Source organism: Haliotis rubra, unplaced genomic scaffold (assembly GCF_003918875.1).
Source record: "Haliotis rubra isolate DU_JTF1 unplaced genomic scaffold, ASM391887v1 Scf1571, whole genome shotgun sequence".
Lineage (NCBI taxonomy): Eukaryota > Metazoa > Mollusca > Gastropoda > Lepetellida > Haliotidae > Haliotis > Haliotis rubra.
The window spans coordinates 80,968-106,612 of NW_025765527.1; the positions used below are offsets into that span (position 1 = coordinate 80,968).

The 25,645-nt window shown below is 38.4% G+C and overlaps 1 protein-coding gene across 1 annotated transcript in view; it reads left to right on the forward strand.

The window, feature by feature from the left end:
• Positions 1–25,645, forward strand: part of LOC124271102 (receptor-type tyrosine-protein phosphatase T-like) — a 47,452-nt gene that overhangs the window by 11,243 nt on the left and 10,564 nt on the right. The window lies entirely within an intron of this gene.

Sequence of the window (25,645 nt, forward strand, 5' to 3'; positions counted from 1 at the left end):
TTCTACTCCACGGAATGCGTTCATGGTATGTACGTGGATGACTGCATGTCACGATGTGGTCAGTGTAAAGACGGCCTAACCTGTGATAAGTCCAGTGGAGAATGTCCCGAAGGATGTCAGGGTAACTTCATGAAGCCCCTGTGTCGAGGTAGGACACTAAAAGCAGACGGAAACACAGTGAAATAAACTGTTGTTATTATTAAGAGTCGACTATTCTGCTGATGTGATCACGAGATATATATTATTAAAATAGTACGTATTGAGAGTAACGTTGTAATATATATAGTTGCAGCTGCATAATATATATACTGGAATATGTACCACGTCTTTGTGTTCTTAAACTAGGTTGTGCAGGACACTCAAACCAGGTAGTGCCAGTTGCAGCTACACTTGGAACACTTCTCGTCCTGGCTCTCATCGCTCTGCTGACAGCCATCATTTACATCAGAAGGTAAGGGGAGATAATGCGTGAGAAATATAATATTAAAGAAGTTGTTATTAGGCAACAGTAAGACGAGTTGATAAAGAATCACAGATACCTATGTGGCCTTTAATAATGATATTAAGTCCGACTAAAGTTTTTGTTCAGAATTAGACAGAAATGTGTCCTTATATATTGGGGTACATTACAAAGAGTTAGATAAGACATTTGTGGAGAATCATCCTGTGGTACTTAATAATAATTAAGAGGTAAACATTAAAAAGAAAGGGTATAACTAGGGTATTGTTGTATATTGCAGACTAAAGAGTCATCTGGATGCCTTACAAAAGAAATCCGAAGACAACTACATATCCCTAGATGAGAGGACCAAGCATCCAGCTACGGAGAACACCTATGAACACATAGACAATACCACTCCTTACATTAATGCAGTGGATGTTCCTCAGGACCGAATTTGAACTGATCAAAAGGGGTTCCATAAAATTATGAAAGTAGTTTCCGGTTACGTAAATTGTTCTGAGCAAGAGTTTCTCACTTTAGGTCACTAATTACAAAACAACTCAAGCAAGACAATGTTCTGGGAATGAATATTGAACATGTCACCATTACCGTTCTGTTAAAACGACAAATGGTCCTTTATAAGAACGTTCTTGGTATTGTTTAAATTCATATCAACTTCAATCATTTAAGTTCCCTCTTCCATCCTAAATCATATCGCTGATCGATTTCCAAAACACATGGCGTGAGGTATAGTTTACATTAATGCATGTAGACACGTCTTGTCGTCGGACTATCCTGGTAGATACGCCTGCGTTGTCAGGGATAGTGGCGTACTCTCTCCAACGTTTGTGTTAAAATGCGGCCGCATAAGTTTTACACTGTGTATATAGGAGAATAGTAGTTGACCTTTTGTTGATATTGCTTGAAACATTTCCCCTTGAATATCTGGTTGCGGTTGAAGCGGTTACTTCTCCACGTGAAAATGTACTTTTCATTGCCAGCATGGGTGCATTGTGTGAAGCCACCTCCAGGTTTTTCTCGGTATGGCATAAGGGTTGAACAGTGTGCAATACCATGAGCCTTTAACAATATGACTCTACTGAAATATACATCAATCATATGTCAAATCATAAATACCAAAAACATTTTAAACACAACGCTCCTATAGTTTGGCATTCGCCAAAGTTTTAGACAGACATACATGGCGGTTCTTGAGAGGCATTTGTCATATGTACATGCATGAGAGACATGCATGTACATATGACATTGAAAACGTTTCAGTAAATGTCAAAGATATCACCGTAGTATGTTTCGATAGTATTTTCCATGTCGTTGCTAATAAATACAGGTACAAAAATCCGGTACTTTCATCTCATCTTGTTTCGATCTGTCAGATAAATGTATTCCTTTGCAGAACAGGCTGTTTTAACAATAACTTTTCACCTTCGTCACCGATGCGTATTTATGTATATTATTTTGGGGACATTTCCTCATCTTCTGATCAATATCACCTCAGATTGACTTTATTTGTAAGATAAATGTGTCCATACGCACAACACGCTGTTTTGATAACATCATGTCACATCCGTCTCTGAAGATTATTACGTATATTATGTTGGGGGCATTTCCTCATCTTCTCATCACCATCGACTCATCTTGTTTGGATTTATAAGATAAATGTGAAAAAGAACTTTTTTCGTACTGATACCTTTGAGTTATGCCAGGTTGACTCTGATTTTCAGATGGAATCACTAACTAAGATTGATGCACCATATTTTAACGTCTTTTGGTACGACGCGGTCGGGGATCGAACCCGCGACCTTCCGCTCTCCGGTCGTTTTAAACTACAGATATATGTTGATATGGTAAACTGTGGGTTATCCTACTTTGAGCGTTTCTCATCATATTACCCTTCGGAATGTGAAATATATTACACACCCTCATGTTCATGTGAACATTTTCTGAAGCTATCTTTCACAGTTTATGTTGGGCAACTGATAAGGTGGAGTCTACTAATGTCTATAAGGAATAACGCCTACAGTCTTAAATAAACAGTTTTACGCACCAGTGGTTACAAATTGTACTGCCTACACACTTTCACTAAAGTGGTAGGTCCAACTTAATTGTGCACTAATGCCTACACGGAATACAAAATACAGATTTTTATATGACAATTTATGAGATTTAATCATATCATCATTTTCTTTTCTTCACACAAAAAATTACAATACATTACAAATTATTGTATTATTAATTGAGATGACATTACATTACATTCTAAATCATATATTACATCATTAATCAACTTGAATTATTTACATACGTACAAATATACAAATATACATTTCTGATGACAACTGAAGTCATTCAAGCTGTTTGAGGCATTTACACCAACCAAATATCCAGTAGCTGAGAGGAACTCCATGGGGGTCGTTATTCGAGTTGTCAGCTGGTCCTTCACTCTTGTGAGTCTCATGGTCATCCACCCAGGTGCTGGTGTCGTAGTCGTGGAAGGCATCCTTCTGTGCAATGGCAGGGGCGTCGCCCATGATCTCGATCCAGGCGTCCTGAACAATGGCCACTGGAAGTAGGGGAAGAGCTGCTGTTCTTCTCACCCAACTATTGACTTCAGGATCCTGCTGGTTGGCCGACAGTCTGAACCTTCTTCCAGAGAATCTGTGTGTAGTGGAAGTAGCAGCCACGGATGTCACATTTGTGGAAAACGGTAAAACAGCGTTGATGGTGGCGATTTCGAAATCAGTCTGGATGACAGCAGGCTGAAAGGTGGGGTGGTGGTGGGGGTTTGGGGAGGTGTGGTGAGAGAGAGAGAGGCATCAGACTGCTTGAAGAGTCCAGTCTTGAAATCTCCTCGTCGTAGATGGTCGGTGCTGGCGTTGTCTCAGTTTGTACCAGTCGCAGCAGAGCACTGGCAATCTTCAGAGCTGCTTGATCTTCCTGTGGATGGTTGTGTGGGGACTGATTTCGAAAAACTGTCCGACTATGGTGCACTTACCAATGCAGGCTCCATGAACACACTTCCATTGTACGCAGGTCTGTCGTCGGCTGTTGAGTCTGTATCTGTAGCCATCTAGTATGATCGTGGAAGGCATCCTCTGCTAATTGCTATTTGCCCTCTTCTCACCTAATCCCATTGTAGGCATTAGTGCACACTAAACGGTACAGTCCACTTGTGTGCAGGTCGGCGTATCGCTGTCACAACAAATTTTGTAGCTATTATTCCCTGTAGCTATTTTTCCGTGTATGCATTAGTAGACCAAACCACTGATAACATCATAATTATCCTCATACCTGATCATGGATCATGTTAACAAATGGAACATACATCAAAGTACTATTAACATTTAAATAAATTTATGATTGCAATAAATGTATTTTGCTTACAGTTAAATATTGTTTGTGTCATATTCACTTATGTTTTTCCTACTCTCAAATGCATAGTCTGAAACGTGGCAGTCGTCTAAATGTCGGTACGTCTATTTTAGTATTACTCAAGACCTCAAACTGGTTCATTTTCCTAAAAAAGAAACCCTTAAGGCTGCACTCTCTTTGTGAAAATGTCACAGTACTTTAACGAAGGTAGCTGGATGGGTGTATAGCCCGGCAAGCTGAAATGAATGCATTCAAGCGGTAACTCTGTAGATCGCATTCACCACATTGACATGGAACATACGAATACAAAAACGGGACAGCATAATGCGATCTTCAAAATGAAACAGGCTTTTCCTATCGAGACTTGTTATCTGGTGTGGACACAGTACATGCAGGGTGTAACTACCAAATACAAGAGAATTATTCACCTTATGTGAATTGTGTGTGCCAAGGTGATGTGACATCAAATTTGATGCAAGTGTTTTGTTACATGTTTGTTTAGGTTTATTTCTATAACTTTTCAATTAACATTTATTTTTTTGCAATGTTAACTTATGCATAGTTACTTTTTTCCGTTAGTACATAACACATATTTTATTGCATGGTCAAGATATAATTGCAACAAAACGTCCAAGCATCACATATATGAAAAGTACTTTTTGGTATAGAAGATACAATGTTTATTGGAAAATGTATGTAGGTTGGAATATACATCTTAACAGGTTAAGAAAACAGCCCATGAAGTGGCCTGTCTCACAGTCCTGTCGTAAGAGGCGACTAACGGGATCGGGTGGTCAGGCTCGCTGACTTGGTTCGATGCTGTTGATCACTGGATTTTCAGGTCCGGACTCGATTATTTACAGACCGCGGCCATATAACTAGAATATTGCTGAGTGCGGCGTAAAGCTAAACTTACTCACTCACTCACTCTCACAGTCCTGTCCGTGTGTTCTTCCTCATAACACTAACCGAAAAGCCGCCGTGATATTGCTGGAATATCCCTCATAGCGGCCTAACACTATAGCGCTAAACGACAAGCCTAGATTGTCCACAGTGTCAGGCAGAAATTATCATCTCAGTGGGGTTCCTGTATAATTCAAACATAGATGTTTGTTTTTATATATATAAAAAAAGTAATATTTTCCTAGGGACTCTTCTCAGTCTTACCGGTACGTAAGTCGAAAAATATTTCAAGTAAATTTAAGTCGACCAGATTTTTAATCGGAGTATTTTTATCATTTTAATGTATGGCTAAATATCAGTATGAACGCCAATGGCTGAAGGGATGGTGTATATCCAGGTAGGGTCTAAGCAGGTACCAAAGGTACTGTAAGTCCCCATGGTGATCTACCTTCAGTTGTTGGCATTCTATAGCCTGTTTTTGATCTTGTATTGTCCTAATAGTGCTATTAGTTTTAACCTTCCACACTAGTTTTAAATCCAGTTGTAATATTCTAGTTGTTTTACTGTCTTTCGATGACAGGTTTTATAATATACACAAATTAAATTTCAATGTAAATTATTCTCGTCACGATATGGCTGAGATATTGCCGATGTGACGTTAAATATTAACTCATTCATTCACTCAGTCTTACCGTGACACACAACCATTCCAATCACCCCCATACCATACAAGTGTATATTGCTTTTGTAAGTCTTGATTACAACAAACAGAAGTCAACTGTACGATTTCTCTTTCAATGCTGTAGGTTCATCAGGAAAATATGCTGGACATTTCCAGTTATGAATCCTTGTATGTTTCTATGAATTGTGTTCGCCTTCTTGATTTTTGCCCTGGTTATGAACACTTTGTGGCTACATTACCTGCTGGATGTGTTAGGTACATACACACAGCCTGTTTGAATATAATCATGCCAATAATGGTCGTCACCCTCACCCCACCCCAACCCCCACACACCTCAACACCCCACCACCCCCTCTCCAATTAAAAAATTGAAGGGGGTGACAACCATGATTGGCATGAGTATATTTGATGGTAGTGTTACAACAATTCACCAGACACATGTGTCAAGAAGATCAGAACCTGTTGGGGATTCCAGGTTTCACCTGCCCCTCAGGGATATATGCTTGTTGTACAGGAGAACAAAGCAACTGACGGCAACAAAACGATTCGTCATGTCTTCGTCGACGTCGAGAAATCAGCAACATGACGAGCTTGTTACACACTTTATATACAACTAACTGAAAATCCTTCCACACATAACGTCACTTCCAGTTCGCTGGCGACAGAGTTACGTAACCTGTCTGTCGTTTGGTTGGCGGGCGAGAGTGAAGCAGACGATTTTTTGACAACTTTTGATCGCTCGGTTTTAATTAACCACAGGTTTTTTGGTAAGAATTAATTTGGTGTTCCACATAGGAGTAACCACAAGATTTTCAAATGCAATGGTTAAGAGAGTACAAAAACACTGTTAGGACAAATCTCACTTGTATCCCTTTCCCAAGCATATTAAACGACCAGTCACAACACTCAATATTTTTAAAAATATAAGTTTGAGTAGGCAGATATACGACAAAGCGTGTACTGTGTGCGTCAATCGATAATGCATGAGGAAAAGCAGTATGTGGATTTGTTTGAACTAGGATGCCATGGTCAAAATTAACAATGCGATTAAGTGCAGTCACACACCCTCCATTTTACCTCATAGATAACCATGAAACCGTGCACAAAGTAACGTGGAATCCGGGATGTAAAATCAACTTGCACGAAATATTAAAACAGCCTGATGTTACCTGGTGTGGAAGACGTGTGGTCTCCTCCCCAAAAATTCCGCCTAGGTTGTGTGTCGCTGTATGCTTCTTACGTTCACACGGGTGAGTATCCATGAAGGTTTATATGAGCATTATACAATGGTAGTTTAATCTTAATATTGCTTTCGTGTGATACTCATATTTAATATCTGGCATTATATCCGAAGGAAGTTGTATTACGACATCGCTATTATCAGTTAGCTTAATCTGTTTGTAAGGCGTCCGACGTTTTGGTTTCTGTATGTCATGAGGGCGGCTGTTCTATATATACGGACACATCTATACAACTGTGCATAAAATAAGCACCACCCTGTATTTTTACCTATTAATTTTGTCTGAAATGATATTCTAAACTCTTTCCAAAATATAACCTTTATAATTTGATAGAGCAAGCATTTAACATTTCTAAAACGAAAAGATCATTGAAATTACCATGTACTTTAATAAGGATAATTTAAAACAGGTGTTTTTTCTGTCCTAAAACAAGTTACCTTATTTTGAAAAGAGACAGTAATAATTGATTGTCGTGTGGCCTATAAATTCGTTATTTACTGTGAATGGATGAAGGTTTGTAAACTAAGATTGAGGAAAACTTACAGTCAAACTTAAAAAAAGGAACATTTTAAAAGTTGCTTTACAAACTAAACGGACAGATTTTAGCTGTAATTATCAGTATCCGGCAAGGAGAAATGTTTATTTTTTTACAATTAACTCACAATTTTTTTAGTTTTGGTCAATTAGCAATCTGAATTGTTGGAAAAAGGTCTGAATCTTTGTCAATCGGGTTGTTCCTGATTATGCATAATTAAAGGTTACTTGATGTGTAAATGTAATCTTGGTATATAACAGAATTGATATTTTAGTCAAAACGTAATTTAGTTGTGTAGTTTGAGCAGGAGCGGAAAAGGGGTAAAAATTCAGTCCTATCACATTTTCATCAACATATTCTTTCATAAAGAATAGAAAAGGTTATGGTATTTGTAAAACTATCAGTGGATAAAGCTTCTTTAACTACATGCTGGTTAAATTGATGGCTATACCCTAATTTTTCTGTGGCATCACATCTTATTTTCAAAATAGGGTGGTGCTTAATTAATGCACGGTTGAATATATACATCTAGTAAATCGTTACATCAATATATGAAAATTGCACTATGCAGTGTGACGATAGCAAGTGACAAGAGCGTTTCGTCTTTTGACACAACAGTGCATTGCTGGTAAAATGAACTTATTTCAATCCCGTGCTGTGTACTTTGAACATTGGGCGCTTCGAGCATGCATTATGCGTGGAAAAATGGACTATTATTATTATCAGATTAACGGCACTTGAGAAGTCACTCGTGCGTAACAATATGTGTAGTGTTCACACACATCAACATTACAGCCTCTTAGTCATGTCTAGCAATATCACGTCATGGTTATGATCGGGTGTCCCTGTGAGTCATTACGCGTCAGCTCGTCAATATTTAGACAATTCGTACATATTCTCCGACAGATACTGCTTGTATTCCGTGTGTCATTAAAGTGATGTAACTTTTAGCTTGATAACGGTGTAAGATTTTACTCCGAAACGTCGCTTTATGCAATAACAAGAAGTTGCCATCCATAAAGATGTATGTTTCATTTATAGCACGTGTCCATAGAAAAATGATAATAACAAAATGTCCATAGCATCAACAGCAGGTGAAACAGACAAATGCAAGTGAAAGTGTTCAGATGATATGTTTACTAACATATTATGTTCAATTAACACGTATAACCTGTCATATACTACCTATCAAAAGTTTAGACTCACTTAAAGCACTCACTATATGTTATGCATATATACTGGACAAAATAAGTTAGTGATATTGTTTTTCAAGTTCAAGTACCATGAACGAAATACCCGCTCTAACGACATGCAGTAACCCAAACGCCGGGTGCCTTATGGATTAAGCTAAATGATAATAGCAATATCAGGGGTTTAGTGTGTCTTCACATGATACACCCCAGCCAGTCTTTAAAGGTCACATGCAACGTTCTTCTTACCGAGTCACTTTCTCAGTTCGATACTTAAAAGCAATGTCATTATTTAGCGTTGACACAATTTCTAACTGTGATATAGATATGTCGTTGTCACATACAAAACTTAATGTCTTGTTTTATTGACACCTGTGTGTCTGCCTGCCTGTCTGCTAATGACAATATTCAATACACAACTGCGATCACTGACCACATGCAATTTAACGCATTGATTTATGGCCCGAGTTCGGTCTCTGTCACATTATGTAATTACACAGACAGGCAGGTGTGATACTTGAACACATGACATGTTATGATGTCTGTTGAATGCAAAATGTTATACACAAAAAATGAGCATGTATTTACAACACCCAACATCTCTATATATGCACACACAATGAGCCGTGAGGGCATCTGCAAATGAACCAGCCGTTACACTTGAGTGCACACCCACCCGCTCTGACTGGGTTCGGTATTCCGGATGCTTCGTTTCTTGGGAAGTAAACCCAAGTACACAATATTGCACTTTTGATTTGCGATTGTACGCTTATAATTTTGTTTATATGTTTTTTCATAACCAGCAATGTATATTATATGTCATGAATAAGTGATAATTGTGTTTTAATTATGTTTGATTTTTGGGTAGCATGTGACCTTTAAGAGTTTTAAGTGTAATCAACTAAGGCATCAGTATATGTGTAGACGTTATCAGGACACGTGCTTTACACTTCTCAAATGCACACTCAATTATATACCATGTCAGCAGGAACTATATAACTGTAAGAGTAAAATTGTTTGTGTAGTAAATAATATTAGTTTTCCTGTTTGGTTCTATGATATCTCGTTATCAGTGATGTATGCCCATCAGTAAAATATACGAAACAGTTATCAATCCTTATATATGCTATTCACACTTTGCTAAGGATCAAATCATTGATTCAACAGAAAACTATGATGCAGGGTCAAATTTGGTTTAAATATCTAAGCTTATTGTAAGCATGGATCCTAGGTTTCAGTATGTCATTTCATATGTGGAACCCATACATGCTATTGACAGTTGTTGTATACGTGTCACTGACACGTTCCATGATTTACAAAATGGTTGATCGGTGCCATGAAAACCATTCTAATGGTTATTCATGTATCAGGCGCATAAGGTCTGCCTAAAGAGGGGTTACCACATTATCATTTGTCCAGTTTTTAATGGATACAATTTCAAATTATGAATCTACGTTTATTTAAAGTTGTGAATATTTGTGATCCTTAACAAAGTGTGAGTAGTATATTTTTATGATAAAAATTGTTGGCCTACGGACTACTTGTTTTGGATCCAAGCATTTAGAAATTCATGTATGCACAGTTGTCATTGACAACAGTATGATACATTTCAAAGTTACCACCACCACTTTGTTAGTAAATCAATGGTATCTTTTGCAAGGTCACGTGTTCTATGACATACCATTATGTATTATGACACCAAAAAATACCCGTACTGTCACCTCACGTTTTATTCTTGTTTCCAAATGCATTTGTTTTGGTCTGTATATAAAGATCAGGACCTGTTGGGGAGTCCAGGTTTCTGTGACCCACACCGACATATTCTTCTCATAAAGGAGAGGAAAGTAGATTGGATGGTCATACACCATGACGTGGGTGACTGTAGGTCTACCTACTTTGGATATCAATCTCTGGAATGTCTCATGCAGACTTGATTATTTACGGACCGCCGTCAGATAATCAGAATATTACTGCATGTGGTATCGATGTTATACAACAAACTCGTGAACATGCACATGACTTTGAAAAGTACACTGTTATCAATTTGGTTTTTTTTAAATCATCTATTCTAGCCACAAACACCCTTTCTGATTACGACCGATATGGACATAAAACGTCATATGATCGTGTATTAACAATAAAGCAAATGCACGTTTTTTACTGTCGCTTTGTAACATTGGTAAGCCTCCTCGATTAACATAATGCTCTGACATCTGTCAGGAAGACGCATTATGAGTCGTTCAATTCAGGCGGCAAGTTATAATAATATGGTGTTCATTGTCATACAAATGACTTCCCTCGCCTAAAGCTTTGTAAATACAACTAAAGGTAAATTCCAGTTAATGCGATTATTTTATGACAACGTTATCAGCAGGAATCATGGAAGAGTTATGAGTTATTACTTTATAAGCATCATAATCCTAATACCTTATCGTTTTATAAGCAAGGATTATGGTGATGAAGCTGACTTGCTTGAAAATAATATTGCTTCACTGAATGTATGGAGTTGAAATAAGTGAAATTTGTGACATGTAGTTATTCCATTATTTTCACTTGTGTTTCATTTTCACCCAAAACGTAGCCTTAGCCAGGTCTTATTAGTAGCGGTATCATGTTGTTACATTGTCCTTTTATGTTCATGGAAATTACCTGTCGAAAACACGAATTTGACACAGAAATCTTAATCTGAATTAGACTCCACCTTGGCGTTGCTGAAAATATTGTATTTCTTAGCGTAAAGCGAATTTGCCTTCCTTCACAGCTGTCAAAGTGGGTCTTCATTCTGTTTTCATTTCAGATATCCGTCCACGAGGTTATACTTCCTGTGTGAAAATGTCGAAGGGACCTCGATGGGTTTTGAAATGAAATGAAATAGTTATTTGCTGTCAAGTTCTGTTCTGTTGTGTGAGCGGAATTTTAATGCATAACACGAGATAATAATTGTGATATGGAAAATGGGACACGGCTATCTTTGTCCTGTATGGCACGTCCGTTTTCTCTCCGAGGTTGGGTTTGTGCAAGGATCTCAGTTTCACCTCGATGAATACCTCCCATAAGCACTATATATGCGCACTCAAGCATTCCTATCATTAATCGAGGCACAACTGGTGATATTAGGATGTGCACACAAATCGACACTAAAATATCATTCATAACAAATTAGTTATAGATTTAGGGATAGGTGCTGTATTTTAGGGAGAGTTGGCAAGTGTGTCATGAAAAATGTTACCTATATTTAGGGGGACAGGTCACATAAAAGGATGTAGGGGGAAGGGGTGGGGAGAAAATACGATAGTGTGCTGAGATTAATTCCACTGGTCTCACTCCTCGATAATAAATGACCCTTCCCTTGGCTTAAATCACAAACCCTCTATTATGAAATATATGAGTTTAAGAGGCAGATTCATTCAATAACTACAAACCCAGGATGATAAACAGTTTGTGTATTTAGATATAATAAGGATCCAATATTAGATAATAGCAAGTGATGTTTATCTGAGCAAATCATGCAAGAGACACCAAACACATTTTCACCACATTGAAAAAGGAGGTAATCTTCAATCCGGATGTAATATCAACTTTTTAAAAAAACAACAGTTAATACACACACCAAGTGGGGAGGGCGCCTTGCCACAATTTTCTTCCTGGTTGCGTTTAACTGTCTTTGTCCAACCTGGGAAGACACGGGTGAGTATCAATAAGCTTGAACATGTCTATCATACATTTGCAATTTGATCTTGATGATTTGTTTCATCATAACTATGTTACATATGTTGAATACATGTACTTTAACATCGCTATTATCGCTGATGTAACATGTTTACATAGCGTCCGAAGTTTGAGCTACTGTATATTGTGAGAACGGCTGTGTCATGGTGATCTGAGTCTATTTTAGGTTGCAATGCACGTTAATAGGAAGAGGTATTCGTGGATACCTGTTTCTTTCGCTTATACCTTTCCCGTAATACCAGTGGGCACATGTATATACATTTAGCATATTATTGCTTCGAACATGAGTGAGTGAGTGAGTGAGATTTAAGTCACGTCGGCCATATTTCATCCATGTCGTGACTTGACAAATTCATGCGATACTTTTAAAACTGTCATCGATGGACAAAAAGAGAACACCTGGCAATATTTCGTATAGTTGTATTTAAAATTCGTAATAGAATATTACAACTGAGTATTTGACATTTATACATAAAAATGGGTCTCGAGGACGTCAGCAACAAAGGACACCATACTAGGGACCATGGGCACTTACGGTACCTCTGCTACCTACATGGATCCCCAGACGGATTTACACCTTTCACCCGTTACTGGCGATGGTCGAAGGTGTAGCCAGAGATTTAAAAAATGAACAATTTTTCAGCACTTTTTAAATTCATAATACTTTGAAAGACATGGTTTTAAATACCCTTTTCGGGGTGACGATAATTTTACAATGCTTCAACGCTCATCAAGGGCACAGCAACTAACGATCTCAGTTCATACTCATATCCTACCAATATATAATATAAGATATGCATATCCAAAGTCTTCAAAAAATTCTTTTAAAAAGGATAATATCAAAGGATAACCAACATTGCTAAAATAATCACTTTGAGATATTTATCCCCTGTGATGGAAACTCAACACAGTCAGGTAAGACGTGCTTGACTGTAACTGTCTCATCACAAGGGATGAGGATCCTCACCTTTCAGTAAATACTCGTGTGTGTATATTGAGTGGCCAATACGGCATCGACTCATGACGACCTCTTCAATGCTAGCCTGACAACCCATGTAGGTGTAACTGATCGTTGGTTTAATTTCTTGTAACATATGCACATCTACCTGTGTATCCCACTGCCTTTGCATCAGTTCACGGATGTAACATCTGATAATAGGCGTATGATCACTTTATGGGATAGGGAGTTGTGTCACAAATTTGTTGAGAGCTGCTTTAACAGCTGCAGCAGCCATTATGTTACCAGTAATCCGAACGTGGCTGGGTAACCATCAAAATACGATGTCGTATTGACCTTTAGCCAGATCATTAAATAATTCAAATACTTCGATTAAAAGTGGATGTTTGCAGCAAAAATTGTCAATGGTTCGAAGGCAAGAGAGGGAATCAGGAAACACAATGAACAGTTTAGACTGAGTTTATATATATCTAAGAGCTGTTAATATTGAACTGGCATTAGATGATATGGTTCTGGATCCAATGACAGTAGCACTAGCGACTGCACCACCACTGAAGACAAATGCTCATGTCTTAATGTCTTGTATTACCCATACAGGCTAGGATACACAGATGATTATTTTTGTGATAATCGCACATGTGCTTTTCTGTGATTCTCAAAGTTGATTGGTCAGCTAAGCAGAGAAGAAATATGATTGGTTGACGGAACTACTTTTCATGATCCAAGTTCAGTGACAACTTTTACCGTTTCATTGATATTGAGAACGTGCTGTACTCACACATTACGAGGTTTTAAAAAAAACACATGAAGGTTATAGAATATGAATACTCTTTTTATTAGACATTATTATTTTGCAATAAAATTGCGTTGTATATAGTAGTCGTTTTAAAATAAATAACCTTAAAAAAACCAAAACAATCGTTTGCCATTAGGCTAACCCCGATCAAGGTCAATGATCTAGTTATAGTTGATGGTGACCTAATAGAAAGAGTGATAAGAATTTTACAGCCCTTGAATTCCTACAACCTGTTTGTCGTTAAAACTGATTTCGGGGGAAATAGAGTGAGCCATATCGTGACGGGAACAATTAATAATTATATGAAAGATGAACGAAGTTAGAAATTAATAGCCTGTTGACGAAGAACAGTAAAACTACTAGTGTATCACAAATATCCATTTAAAACTAGTAATGAAATCTAAAATATTTCAACTAAAAATGACAATACAATATAAAAACAGGCCATAGATTGCCAACGACTGAAGGTAGATCACCATATTAGGGATCATGGGGACTTACAGTACATTTGCTCGGGGAAATAGAAGCAGCAAGATAACGACTAAAGGTGTTACCATCCATGCCATAGAACCAAGCACAATATTCCGGGCACAAAAAAGTTCAATCAATAATCAGGAACAACATCTGTCCATTAATAATTGTTGTCAAACCCTTGTATCATGTCGCATGCCGGTAATCTTCATTCTTTACCTACACTATACTCAGGTCCAATTTATGTTGGTGTATTCCACTTCAACATCTCGAATGACCCCTCTGTCAGTCGACAATCTCCCCCAAAGAGGCGTATTCTTCCCATTGACCCGGATTCCGACTAAAGTTCTCCTTCTTGGAACTGCTGTACTCTACTGGGACCAATGACGTGACTGTAACACACCTTCCACAGAACAAAATGTTGTTTAATCTTCAAAGTTGCAAATGTTGAGTTTCTTGACAGAAAACTATTTTCTAGATGTATTCGTGGGATGGTTGTCTTTGAGATTTCCCAACTTTTAACCGTTGACTTTCCCAACAAATGACAGTTTTTTGCCAAAGAGTTTTTCAACACTACACCGTCACCCGACTTGACACAAGTCAGTCGTGAATGAACGATGTTCCGGCGCACTCACTTGATCAAATAACGTTTTAGATGTTATTGCATGAAGTTCAATGATATTGCCTTTAAAAGGTCCTTTTTATCATATTAACAAATGTTAATAAAATTATTCCATAACAAACTATTTTTGTTGCATTTTACAGCGATTTTAGGAGGTACTATTTTCAATAGCTATGTTATTACCGCTGGAGAAGTTAGGTTTAATACGCGCATGAATACCAATCAGCTGTTTGAGGTCACAAGTCCTGTCTCCTAGTGTTTTTTATTTCGTGGTTCTTTTTAAATTACATCGTGGGTAATGAATAGAATAACCAACTCGGCACTGTGAGCATTATTTCAACTCGGGCATATTTCCCGTAATCACTCGTACCGAGTTGGTTATTCTCTTAACATTAAATAACGTAAGTCATTTAGATTATTCTAAAGTCCTCTGCAGTTCAATTGAATAATATTACAGAAGCTACTCATGCTGGTTGGACTGGTGATCTAGATCTGGGTGGAGGTCCACTCCGCTCACTGGAGGCGAACATATAACCTCCATATCAAGGGGGTCAAATACGTCATGGACCTATACAGGGGATAATCAGGAAGGAACCTTCAACTTTTGTAGGCCCCAGGATCGTCTCGTCTGATTTTTACCTTTAGTGTTAAATGGATATCATCGTTAAAGATGTTGTGCGCATGCCGTATATACGACGGGATGTGACAGTAGGAGCGCGTATTATGTTACGCAGTTATTTCCCTATATCTTGCTTGTAATCATACTTCCGCCATCGCTTATCTCCCCTGAATAAACATGTCATTTATCCTGAGGAAACCCTGGGCAAGAGTTATCCACCCTTATCAAATTTAATTTGGGTATGCTGTTTTAATTGGAGATAATGTTGATACCCTCCGGTAACATAATTTTTTTTAATTTTGAATATTTATCTAGTGTGAATTTACTATATAAAGATTAATTTCTAAAAAAATCTTGTGATTATAAAATCTTTTTTCATTGATGAATCGATATTTTTTTTAAATTCCTGGGTTTTTTAATGTGTCAAATCCTACATACTGCCTTGAAAATTGATTTTCTTGCTTTTTGTCATATATATACTGAAATATCTTTATAACAAAACACATACTGAATAATAAAAGTAAACAATTTACTTTTAAGAGAACATTTATTGGCATATTACTTTTTACAGACGGTGCCACAAGGGGGCGCCACTTGTCAAACAAATGCCGTGATGACTTGCTATTGTTATTACATAATTATATTTCGGGACACATTTTTCTACAAAATGATACCAAATTTAGTAAATTCTTGACATTTTGATATTTTGTATCCAACCTCCTTAAGAGTTGAGAGTTGTGTGCACCGAGACAACAAAATTGGTGTTAACAAATTGCTGTAATCCCAGCGGTTTAACAGATTGTTGCCTCCGTGCACATTCAACTAAGAGTGAACGGCTTCGAAGGCGTGTAACATTTTTCACAACGCCACTTCAAATGCCCTTGAAGATGGCAAACGGATTCAATTTCATCGGATTACCATCGGCAGAAGTGATAACAATAAACCGAGACAAAGAAATCCTATTAATTAGTAACTGCGTCATCATCCGATGAAATACAGTCTCCGTGTCTCCTTTTATTATTCTTTGATGAACCAGCTTGTGAATGTGTAGCCGTGGTGACGTAATAGGATTCAGCACGATTGCACCCCATCCGCCATCGACCGTCAACAAGGAAGGTGTTGCAGGCAGGCTTCCCAGGCAGGGCTACAAAGGTGTCATACACCAGAAAATATAGACATGAAAAGCCATGATAATTATCTTAAAGAAAAAGTGCCAGATTGGTTCTGCTTATGACACATTTCTTAAGTACACGTAATTCAGAGGTCTATATAACCAGATTGGCCCATGAGCGACCATGAAGCGGCTTCTCATCACCAGTGCCTCGACATATGAAGACGATAGTATGAAAATAGCTATTGACGAGAGTGTCTCCCATCTGTGACGGTGCACTACTCATCGCAGTCGCGAATTCACTGGTGTGTAACACTCTGTGATCATCTACGAAAACATGAACATAACAACCTGTTAGTCTCGTCACATGACGGTTATAATCGAGTGTCACTGTTATTTGTACCGTGATACTGCCTACTTGTGAGCAAGTTAATAATTATATAGTAAATGCACATTTGTATTTCGAGTGCCATTAAGACTTTCAGGTGATAATACCATAAACTCTGTCAAAAAGAAACGCAACCCCTGTATTTTAGAGATTTTGATCTGAAGTTTTAAGACGACACAGCATTTTTATTATTTAAGACAGAAGTCTGAAATTTGGCAGAATAATAACCAAGATGGGCATGTTTAAAATTGTCATTTCAAAAGTCATCTCACAGACACCAGTTTGTCACCAGGGGGGCGTCTTTCTCAGTATCTCGTATGAGCACCACGAGCTGCAATCACTGCACGGCATCTCCTTGGACAAGAACGGATAAGACGCCGGATTCTTTCCTGGGGAATGGCTCTCCACTCCTCCTGCAGTGCAACGCCGAGCTGTTGCAGCGTCTGTGGCGGCGGCTGACGTTGACGTACGCGTCGACCCAGAGTATCCCACAGGTGTTCAATAGGGTTGAGGTCTGCGGATTTAGAGGGCTATGGCAAGACATTGACGTTGGAATTCTGCAGAAAGTTCATTGTTGCACGTGCAGTATGAGGCCGGGCGTTGTCTGGTTGAAAATCTGTGTCTGTTGGTCAATAATCGGGAGAAGGTGAGGCTGTAATACGTGGTTGATGTAACGTTGGGCTGTCAGGTTCCCTTCAACGATCACCAAGTCTGATTTCTGGTTGTATGAGATGGATCCCCAAACCATAACGCTTTCTCCGCCAAATCTGTCCCCTGTCGGACGCAGATGGGCGCAAAACGTTCATGACGTCTCCTATACACACGTTTCTTCCGTCGTGATGTTGCAAAAAGAAAACGGGATTCATCAGAAAACCAGATGCGCCTCCAGTTTTGTAAAGTCCATATCCTTACGTTGTTGCACCACCTGAGTCGTCGGCGGAGATGTAGGGGCGTAGTACAGGTCCAACAACTGGTCTACAGGCACGTAAACCCGCTTCTTTCAGACGGTTCCTAATCGTTTGAGCTGACACACTCTCCTCAAACCTGGTATTTGTGTGGCAGTCACGGTTGGTAGGGCATGCCGATTACGCAGGTGATGGACCCGGATGTACCGATCTTGAAGGGGGTCGTGATTCTTGGCCTTCCACTCTCGGGCGATCGTTGGTCAAATTGAAGTTGTTGTAGCGGCTCCAAAGTCGGGATATCGTTGTTTTGTGAACATTTAGGTGCCGTGCAACAGTTCCAAAACTTTCTCCGGCTTGAACACGACCAATGGCGATATTTCGGTCGGCAGCACTCAATCGTGGCATTTTTCACACAGCTTTTCATGCGACAAATGAATGAATATAATACGAAAGCACATGGGCTTTATACACCCCTACATTAACTGCCATTTTCATGATTTGCATGTGTTTTTTGTGCGAAGTCACCATGAGGGTCATTTCATGCGTTGTGACGGAATAAGCAATAAAATACACTTATGCGTACAAATGCAGTTGTTTGATGGTAATCTTCATTAATTACGTGTATAATTTCAATACATTCGAATAACATTTAGTTTGGAAGCAATAACTTCATTCAAACGAATTTTTCATATCTGAGGACAGGGGTTGCGTTTCTTTGACAGAGTTTATTACCGTGACATTGTTAGCACCGTGACATTGACATTGTTTCAGTGTGATCGAGAAACGAGGTCAGATCAAATGGCTGGGTAAGCATGACGAGATCACCCCACTGGGTTTATCCCAAGTGTACGTTCAGCATCCCAATGTTAGTGCGATTTCCAGTTGGGAAGGTCAACCCAGTTGAAATTTGGAGAAGGATGCCCTTTGCGACTATATGTGGAAGTGTGTCGTTATGTGAAATATGGTTAGGGGACAGAATGACCGCCAATGACTGTTTTGTTGCAGGTTGTATTCACCAAGAAACAGACCCAAGACACAATGACGTGGTTATTGAGCACGGTGTTGTTTTTCTCCATCATTGGCAGACTCACTATTAGGACTTTGAAGAGGTGTTATTGGAATACTGCTCTAAACATAAGCTATGAATCTACTACTACGTTTCAAATGCACTCGAAACGCTGGATACAACAGTTCTATCTGACACTTCATATCATTTATGATTAACTATAATTCAGTTTCAAATGGACTTTACAAAGATGTCAGTCACGGAAACTTGACACACATTTTCTTCTACATGTGTTTTCAACAATAAATAAATATATCCCTGCGTTGTCAAAAGCATGAAATAATTTTCTTTGTTCATTATCTCTTCAGATGCAGAGTGTCACTGTGCCAGTGAGACTGCATGTGCCGTGTTCCCCTCTACTCCATGTAGCCAGGTCAGTGATCGAGACAGATGTCAGGAAGGATGGTTTGGTTCCTACTGTCAGAAACGTGAGTGAAGCACTAACATTTGGCTAATCGGTGTGCACGACGATCAAACAGGTTTAAAATAATTTCAATCACTGAAGAAATCAATCAATACGATGCATCAGTAGCCAAAGTCAACGTGCCTTTATATACCATCATTTCAGATAATGGAATAGTTGTACCCTGAGACAGACACGGTACCACCTTGGAACACAAAAATAAAATCTGTTCCAACCTAGTCAACTTATAACATATATCTATCTGTCTTTACTCAAGATAACTCAGTGAGTGAGTTACATTGTAATGGCAAAATTGTTGCAGCTATGCATACAAATATATATTGTATTCAAATGTCTGTCGACAAAGGACAGTGGGTCAATGTCACAGTATGGTCGGCGAGCTGTGTGGGGCGCCAGGCTAGTGATCCAGCTCAGGCTATATGTAACGTGAAAGGAGAAAACACATTTTCTACTAATTGGGAAGATGTGTATTTTGCAGTCATTTTACTATTACGCCTATACCTTTATTACAAAATACAACAATGTTTCGATTTTGCTTGTTCAAGTTCTTATCGGTAGATTCACAGTTCGGAAAAGCTAACTTCCAGCCACAGGGAGGCATGACTGGTCAAATATATTCTATATGTTTGAATGTTCATTCAATTCTACGATTTCATACATTTGTGATTTATAATAGTCTGTGATGGGAAGACATGATATATATTGTATATTTTGTCTTAGCGCCCATATTCTACGAGTTATTTTCGCAATTCCTGGACGAATTACTGAATGAACAACGAGAATATTTCAAACAGTGGTTGCAAACCTGAATATAAAATATAGAGTATCGGGCGTCATTTTCCAGTGAGAGGCTTAGATGTACAACGTTTTCCGCGACGAAAACGGATTCAGTTATAATTAATTCTTGTGATGAAACATTTAATTTCATGTCACATTTAGTGGTGTCTGTATTATATTTACTAATGTATAATCACTAACTGTATTATATAACTATCGCTGTTATTTCCACCATTGGCCTCTATTGTATCATGTATGATGTTGTACATTGCTTCACTTTCATCAGGAAATATTGCCTTAGGAAAAAAGCCACACAGAGCAGCACATACATTGAAAACAGTGAGGAGACAGGAATACAACACACAGGTTCAAGGCCAGGTACGCCGTGGATGGTAGAACTACCACCGACGTCTATAGTAAACCCCTGACATGTTCGGTCACAGGATCTCAACCCAGCTGGACTGTGTACCTGAACAACTCAAAAACAGACAAGATACAACACGTCAAGCTGTATCTACATTTTGGCTGTGAGTACTGGGAACAAACATATTAACTTTCCAATGACAATTATACCGTGCCTGAGGAGCTAGATAGAGACCATCCTATTTAAATGTAGTGGCAACATCCAGTTTGCTGTTATAGGCGAATTGAATGCTAGGGTCAGACTCGAGCAGGATTTCATTGTCGATGATGACACTACCTAACTGGATGTAGAATATGACACTGACTCCTCTAACATTAGAAGAGAGTCTAAAGACAATGTAGTAAATTCATCTGGACGATCACTAAATGTTATCGTCATGGCGAGTAATGGGGTTACATAGGCTAAAGGGTCGAACAGGAAACGATCAATTTGGAAATTTTGCTTTTCTTTCACACACTGGAAAAAGTGTCATTGACTATGTCTTATTCTCCACGAGTTCGTACAAAAGTGTGCAAACTTGCCATGCCAGAATCTGACCACCTACCACTAACATGCATATTTACTTCAGACACTTAGGTCAAACTACATAATAAGGCAGGACAGCAGCTGAGACCTTGGAATAGACTTAAGTGGAAACCAAACTTAGGTCAAGTATATATTAGCAACCTAAGAAGTAAAATCAGTAGCAACAGTGAGCTACAAATCATATTTGTGGAGAACCTGGATAATTATGACATTAATGAGACTGTAAGCAATCTATGTATGTATCATTTGTGAATGTGCAGCTGCAAGTGGTATGCAGTCAGAGATGTGGGTTGTGGGGCACTTTCAAAGTCAGCCCAAGTGGTGGGACCAGGGATGTGAGATTCGCAAGCGTGAGACATATATTAGGCATATACTTAGGTGTATACATAGGCTTAGATTATCTGGCTCGGCTACTGACTATAAGAACTATATATCATCCAGAAACATGTTTAAGAACCTACGTAACCACAAAAAATGCCAGGTATGACATATCGGATAAACCAGAATTGACGAGAGTAATAAATAATGGAAGGGTAACAACAACAAAGAATTGTGGAAGTTTATCAAATGCTTGAATAGACAAGGGAAGCCTGACACTGAAGCAGTCTCGCTAGTGGAGTGGTTTGAGCACTTTTCGTCACTGCTAAACAACAGCAACTTCGATACTGATTTTTGTACACACGTACATGAGTATATTAGTGGCTATGACGATCACACATACTGTAGTGACTATATTGAAGATGGTTTAGTTAAGGTTAGTTCTGTGATTTATGACCTTCCCAGTGGTAGAGCCCCAAGGCCTGATGGAATGTTGAACGAGTATTTAAAAGGTATGTCTCATATATTTTTATCATATATTCATATGTTCTTCAAGCGTGGACGGAGGCAATAATATTCCGTATTCATATGAAAGGTAAAAAAAACAGAACCTAACAATTATAGCAGTATCACTTTGTTATCAGTTTAAGGAACGGTATTTACCAAATCATTGAACAACGGGCGTTCAAACTGGTGTGATGCTGAGGACAAGTTATATGAGGAAGAAGCTGGCTATACGTAAGGAAACCGTACCATGGACAATATCTTTTGTATTGCAGTCGCTAGTTACAAATACAGCGTTGCTATTGTCTATGCATAGATTTCTCAAAGGCATTTGAAAATGTTCAGCATCACTTGTTGAAATATGTATTATTGCAGACAGGTGTGAAGGGAAGTTATTTCATCTCTGTACAGTCAACTAAAGTCTTGTGTGCTTGTAATGGGTCTTCACTATTTGAGTACTTTTAGTGTACATTTGAAACCAGGCAAGGGTGTATGATAAGTCCACTATTGTTCACTTTGTTTTGAATGAGTTGCTAGATAATCACTAGACAAGTAATTGCAAGGTTATTTTAGTGAATGAGTATGTTGAAAATATTACCTTGAAAATGTTTGCAGATGATACTGTTAATGTTGGAGATTATGTGAGAAGATTACAATATCAGGATTCTGCAGTCAACGTGTATTACTCTTGAGGCAGGGTCTGCCAGTATCTTGGTGTAGTCTTCACTCCTAAGCTCTCATGGAGTTTGGTCAGAAATACCCTAGCACAACAAGCAGGGAAAAGCCGTGTACATTTTTTATTTGTTTTGTTTTTAAGAAAATCTAAGCTCAACAGGTGTAAATCCAGCTAGAGTCCATGCAGGTAGCAAAAAGTAATGTAAGTCCCCATGGTTCCCACTATGGTGATCTACCTTCAGTTGTTGGCGATCTATAGCCCGTGTTTTATATTGCATTGTCTTCTTTAATTAATATCTTTAAGTTTTACATGTTAGTTTTATGTTCATATCTGTGCTACTCTAGTATTTTTACTGTCCATCGTCGACAGGTTTTACTCTCCAAAATGTCTTCATTTTTAATGTATAAATTGTTTTCGTCAGGATATAGCTGAGATATTGCCGATGTGACGTTAATTATTACTCACTCACTCACTCTAAGCTCAACATCAAAGAGTCTATGTTTCTATTTGACAGGATGGTTTCTCCCATCTTATGTTATGCATCAGGAGTTTGGGGGTTTGAACGTGTTCAGGTTCTAGAAATTTTTCTCAGAACAGTTCTTCACGTCAATTCAAACTCCCCAGCAGCAGTTTTATACGGACTTCGGAAGGTGTTCATCTCAATAAAATACTAGTTGTAAAATTTTGTACATGCCCACAAACAGATATCCAAAAGCTTCTTAACGGATGTTGTATCAGTTTGATGGAGTTGGTAGGTCCACATGGGCAACAAGCATCAAATATTTGTTCAATATTCACGGATTTGGTATAGTTTGGCTGGATCAAGATGTTGGTTATGTCTCCCGTTTTCTAGAGTTTGTGTGGAACGGCTGCAAGATTGTTGGAAACAAACATAGGCATATACCATAGGTGACACCAGTAAGCTAAATAATTATTTCACAAGCACATCTCTGTAAGAACCTGAAATGTATCTGTACAACTTGAAAAGTAAAAAGTTAAGAATTATTCAGATGTATGATGTGGGAATATTGTAAATATTGTTTTATAATTTGAATCTATCTGCAGTTGAAGACTTGTATTACAAGTTGAGAAACAAATATTTAAAAGTGTTTGTTCAAGCGATCTATGTAATGTAGACAAATTTAAGATTATAACAGATAAATACTATGTCAGAATCTTTAGCAGTGTATATTCTAAAGTGCACACAAAACAGACAGGTGAATGTTGACAGCTAAGGGAGATAACTGACAAATTTGCGACCGCTTTATTTACTTTTGTGATGGGGAAACTTAACCACTGTAATTGTTACTGATACACATTGTGACTCGAAATTTGGATGTATCTGCAGATGAAGACGAAGTGCACTTAATCACTTCATGTCATTTGTATAACAAGTTGAGAAACAAATATTTAAAAAGTTTTTGGTCAAGCGATCTATGTAATGTAGACACATTTAAGATTATAACAGATAAATACTATGTCAGAATCTTTAGCAGTGTATATTCTAAAGTGCACACAAAACAGAAAGCTGTATGTGAACAGCTAAGGGAGACAAATTACAATTTTACCAAGGCTTCATTTACTTCAGGTGATGGGAAATCTAACCATTATAAATGTTAATTATGTACATTGTTACTTGACAACAGACAGACAGACAGACAGACACAGAGACAAACACACACATGTACTCTGGGCTGGAGGCCTTTGATAATGAATCTTGAATCTTGGATATCGTAACGATCCTAAATCCTTCTATATGGTATCTTTGGTTCTTTTTTCTTGTGTTACGTACGGAATGTTCCCATTCCCAGTCCTGTTCAGAAACACGAAGGGCAGGAAGATATCCGTCTGTGGACAGCCTTGCTTCCAGCGGTCAACGGTCTCTCATCCGACTGCTATAGCTGACGTCAATGTTGGCTAATGCCATGATCATGTGGACAGCATTTGTTTTGGTGTTTATGGATTCTGAAACTTGCTGTACATTTTACATGTCTCTAATGGCACTTTTCCCAGTCCTAAACAGAAACAAAGGTATGAAGATATATGTTGGTGGACAACTGTGCCGCCAGCGGGCAACGGGCACCCAACCGTCCGCTATAGCTGACGTCCATTGTCAACAAGCACTGACAGGAAACAACCTCACTATTCAGACCAGCGATGTTCTCACGCTGTGCGAGGTACAGATATTTGGTAGGTTAACATGCGCTTACGGGCGTTTAAAGGAAATGCTTTGATATATTTTTAATTGTAACGCACTTGTATCACAAGAAGATTGCGTAATGTGAGGAAAAAGCCTTAAAATTGATTTTGACTATTTCTCAAAACACCTGATGACAAACCAAACATCCAAACCACCTATGACATTATAGACAACAAATGACATAGTCTACGAATAACATTGTAGACAACAGGGCAGCAAAATAAGGGCTCTTGATTTAAGAGCAGTTACCATTGTTAAACGTTTTAAGGCTCTTTATTGCAGTGTTTTATTGTTTGGAGGGTAAGAGTTAGCTAATAATCCTTATAATGAAATGTGATATTAGAAGGTTTGGATGTTATCAATTACATTTCATATTTGTTCCCTTTTGATGTTTGTTTTCAGTTTGTAGCGACGGCTGGTTTGGTGAGGACTGTGACAAACAGTGTCACTGTTCACTAAACACAGAAGTATGTGACAAGATCACTGGACAGTGTCTGAGTGGATGTGCTGCTGGATACATGGAAAAAGACTGCCAAACAGGTACAGGTTCTGAGCATCTTATCGACGGAATTCGGTAATATGGACACATTTTGATATGAACACCCCAGTGTATGGATGTAGTATGGATGACGCTGTTATTACTGCCATGATCTTGAACGTTCATGTTCCCCTTCAACCGTATGAGTGAGTGAATGATTTGAAATGCATAGTCACATCGGCAATGTGTCAGCCATATCGTGACTAAGACA